Below are 5,098 nucleotides of genomic sequence, written 5' to 3'. Positions count from 1 at the left end.
CTATAACAAAAAACATAAAANTAAATATGTTTCAATAAAAAAAAGTTACTTAAGCTAACTCCACTAAATACATGTTTGACAAAAATTATTTATAAATTTAAGCTAAAAATCACACAAGCTAAGAGGAACTACATTCATGGCAAAAAATATTTGCACATAGAATTTTTCCCAGTGTCGATATGCAAAATGTTGTATTTTAATTTCTTACGCAATTTTTTTTATAAAAATTTAGTTCATATTAACTATAACAAAAAACATAAAACTCTGTAAACTCTGTTCGAAACTCAGGAAAATTGAATTTTTCACAATTGGGATATGCAAAATTTTTTATTTTGCCTTTTTTATTTTAACTTCTGCAATTTTTTTTCTATAAAAATTTAGTTCATACTAACTATAACAAAAACATAAAAGTACAATTTGTAAACTCTGTTAAAAACTCAGGAAAATTTAATAATTACAAATTTTTAATCTTTTAATAACATTTTTTGGAATTTTATTGCTTGCCTCACAAAAGGCTGATCCATCTTTGGGAACCCATGCAAAATTGGTGAGCCACTCAGCTCTAAACATTTTTTGTTTTCTTTGTTTTCTACACTGAAAAATATGTATTTACATAGTTCAAAATAGAAAAATTACCGATATTTTATAAAAATTAATTGAATTAATTCGCCCTTTGATTTTTAATAATGAATCTGCAAATAAACCACGAAACGATAACTTTCGTGATTTAATTGTATTGAAGAGCGTTTAAATTATTGGAATTTCAGTTGGCGAACAAGATATATAATATACAAAAATAAAAAAATTTATATATGGAAATAAATAAATATTGTTTTATGAGCTGGAAAAAGTACCAAAACTAAATCGTTTTAAAGAGTACCAGTTCTGGTACGAAAGTACCATAATTGGCAACACTGCTTATGGATGCTATTGCATAAGTATTTGTTGAGTATCTCAATGTTGCGCCACTGTCACAAGTGTTTTGCTGTTGCTGATACGAGTGACGGCTTTGATTTTATTGTAAATAACTGCGCTGCTGATATGAAAGTCGTTTGAGGTTATTGTGCATACATATGTACATATGTATTGGTTATTATGAAAGTCATTTGTACTACCAAAGTGAAAGATTTTTGAGATTACTACGTTTATGCCATTTGAATCAATATTGGCGCAATTGCAATTTGGTTCATACAAATGTACATACTCGTATATATGGCACACACTGTTTATTTATTAGAACGCTGCTGATGTAGCAACCCAGCTGGGTGCTAATGGGCAGAGTAATTTTGAAGCGATGGCAAGAGGAAAAATGAGCCTAACGTATATGCATATGTATGTATGTACGTGGTTGCCTGGAGTATAGGAACGCTGCAGAAAAATAAATCGCTAGCAAACACTCGTAAATAAAAGCATTTCGCCCCATTTTCACATAAAAAAAGTGGAAATTGAGAAAAGGAAAAAAAAAACTTGAGTGAGTCCTCTCCAGCCATTATGTCTATTAAACGTCGAGTGGCGCAGCAGACATGCGATGCAGCTGTTGCTGTTGTGTTTTTTTTGTTGTTTAATTCCTGCAGTTATTAAGCCAAATAGCAAATATCCAGGCGTTCAAGTGAATGCCAATCTGTCACAGCGTAGCGTTTTTCGTTCTGCGCAATGCAATGCAGTGCTATGCTTTTTGCCATAACTTTGCTATTTATGTAGGTCTTCACTATGGCTTTCAAGTGCTGTTAGTTTGTATTAATATCAACCACTCAGCTCAATCTCTCGCTGTGTCTATCTGTCTGTATGCGTGCTTGTGTCTGTTTAATGAGTGCAATTTGTGAGATACAATTACACGATTCTATGCGACTCGTCCATCCACGTCAACGTCTACATACACTACATCAAAACATTCACATTTCAGGCAAATGCGAGTCAACCAACCAGACATCTAAAGAGCTTAGCCAACCGGCGGCGGAAAATGATGAGGATGTTGACGGAGGACGTTAGTTGGGTGACGTTGTAGCGAGGTAGAATTATGTGCTTCCATGGGTATGTGGCGGGGCCGAAATAGTCGTGCAAATGCGGGCATATCTCGTGAGCGCATTCACTGCAGTTATTTTTGACAAACTCGTTAAACATTTTTGTAAACCTTTATACGTACACACGTCAATATTTAAATCCATAGTACATTAGGGTGTCTTTAACAAAGTTTTTCGGTTTGAAATACAACTTGCAGAGGAAGTTTTTCACGCAAAAGTTGAGTTCGTTAAACTTTGTCTACTCAAAATGGTCTCAACAGTTAGGAAAGCCTTAATTCAAGAGATTTTCATAAGGTTAGGTTAAGTTAATCTGGCCGGCGGTAAGCTGCACATAGAGCATAGGTCCCTAGCGTTTTAAGTTAGAGTTCGATTTTAGACATTGAAAGTAGACATCACAAAGGATGTCAAAGCCGTGTGCGAATTTCAGTAGTAATTTTTGTTCTACCTTTGAGATGCCTTCCATCCTATCAAGATGGAAGAAATTTCATTTTGTAGAAAATAGTGTATTTTAATAATTGCAGCGGAGAGTACAACGTTGCGACAAACCACATTACCGTAATCGATTGTTAAATTAAATAATAAAATTGTTTGTATTACATACATATGAATAGAGAACTTTGTTACTCATACGCCATGTGCTCCCGCGTTTGATCAATTTAATAAGAAAACAATAACAATCGATAATGTGCTAGTGATTGGGCGCACTTGGCGTAGTACTAGACGGAAAAAAACTTGACGTTTTGATATAAGTTTCTTAAGCCATATTACAGCATTATTTTAAACTTTTGACTGCAGTGATGAATTTATATTGGGTTAGATTCGGTGTTAGTCCCGTATAATCGGGGCTCACTTAGTCTTATTACTCTTGCAAGAAAAGCTCGTTTGTTGGTCCGGACACGCTACGCGAAAAGCTTGTTTTGGAGTTGTAATCTTAAGCTTTATTTGCGGAGGCGGGACCGAAACACTAAAAGGGGTAGCAGTTTCATCTTCTTCTTCTTCAAGACAGGAAGGGCAAATAAGGGTGTTAAGTATTCCAACCGCATCCAGTGTTTCGTGCCTCAAGTAGTCACCACTTAGGTATACCACTTGCTTAATGACTGCTTCCCCCCTCGAAGCCTCCCAGTCATTACTGAGTGCTACAACTGGTTTGGGCTAGGAAATCCGCGACCTTAGGCTTTTGCAACTAAATCAGCAGGTATTCCCGTGTGACCTGTCACATACGAGTATTTAAAGTAAAACAAATTCATTACATTTACTAACATTCCAATTTAGATGAGACCTGCATAGTCTAGTTTAGAAGTACCTTGTTTGAAGGTTGTCAAATGACTTGCGCACATTTGGTCCAATGCCTCTAACTTTTTTCTATCATGTTGTCCCTGTCCTTTAGGACTGATTCGACAGTGAAGACCACGTCTAGATATATTCCTCCTCACTCTATATGACACTTACCTTATTTTAAAGCTTTAAGTGGCCTTAACTTAAGTTTGAAAGATTTTTAAAACATTTGGGGTACACTTCGCAAAATGCAAAATATTCCCAAAAATTTACGTTTTTTACTATTATAAAAAAATAGAAAACGACAGCACTGGAGATGGCGTCACTGTTGCACCGAATGTGCTCTGCTGTTCCCTGTTTCTAGCGGCACAACCTGTACAGGTCAGTGCAAATTATTTGTAGGCTTGACAAGTGCTGCTGTACCCTGTAGTGGCTAGGAAGAGTGCTTTGCAATTTCCGGATTTAGCCTGCCGGTTACCCTTTCCACATTCATTACCGCTTGAATTTTTACTATAAAATAAAAAAAAATTTAAAAGTAGCAGCTTTAATTTAGTGACACGTCCTTATATTCAGAAATGGGTAGAAAGCCCAAAAAATGAGCTTCGGTAGAAAACAGAAAAATTTGTGAAGCTTACATATGTACCTATGTATATACTTGTCTGCTCGCAGTTTTTCAGTTCAGAGTTGGGCAGCTTGATTTCCGCGTGTCAACATACTCAAAAAAAAAAAAAACATAAGCCGACATACTCTCGCGTAATATTACGAAAACAAAAAATTTACCATAGATGCAGTAAATAGATGCTTTTGAATAAATGCCAATACTTTCCAGTGATCTTATAATATACATATGTATAGCGACAGTTCCAGGTATAAGGTCCCAATATTACATATAAGTTTTTGGTAGGCTTTTCAAATGTTCACAGTAGTTTACTTCCAGTACACACGATCTTAACTTGTATCATACTGTACTTATTTAAGCTTTGTTGCAGAGAATTTGTTCATGAGAGCGTGAGATCAGCGTCGAAGTCAAAACTTTATATATAGATATATAGATATACATATATCATCAAAGAAAATTTGTCTCTCAGATTCACTTGCAAGTACAGTCAAAACTGGATAATCCGAGCTAATGATTGCAGAACCGATTCGAATTATAGAAATATTCGATATATAGGAGAACCTCTCAATATTAAAGTTTATTAAAGAAAACACAAAAAAAAGTGAATACTTAATTACTAAGAAACGTATAAAATTACAACTTAATGTCAATGAATTTATTGTGCATGTATAGTTTTTTTGAAGACTTTATTTGTATCAATATCGATAGATTATTCGAAAAGTTTGTTGAAATATCTATATTTTATGAAAAAATAATCGGTTATCGACATTTTTTTATATATTTTCATCGATATGGATGTCGATGTATAAGGCTCTTTGTCGTTGTAGTTAGTTGTTGAAATATTCAATGATATATGTATGAAGTTGTCGAATATTTTTCAATATCGATATTCTCGTGATTTTTTTATCGATATTGTTATCGTTATGTTGGTACAATATTTATCAATATATTTGATGATATTTTGCCGATCTTATTATAGATATTGTTGGCCTAAATTTACAAATAGAAATTTCTAAAATATACGAATCTTAATTGAAATATTTATTTGCATTTTTTAGGATTTCATATGCCTGATATCATTAAAAACTTAATTTTTTTCCGCAAGAATCAGCGACTGCCTAATAAAAACAAACCTTTTTAAGTCGCCATTATGCACGAATTTAGGTAAATTTGTTTATTTACA

The sequence above is a fragment of the Rhagoletis zephyria genome, unplaced genomic scaffold (genome assembly GCF_001687245.7).
Source record: "Rhagoletis zephyria isolate East Lansing unplaced genomic scaffold, Rhagoletis_zephyria_1.1 Rzeph_scaffold_08334, whole genome shotgun sequence".
NCBI lineage: Eukaryota > Metazoa > Arthropoda > Insecta > Diptera > Tephritidae > Rhagoletis > Rhagoletis zephyria.
This window is presented reverse-complemented; position numbering follows the sequence as displayed.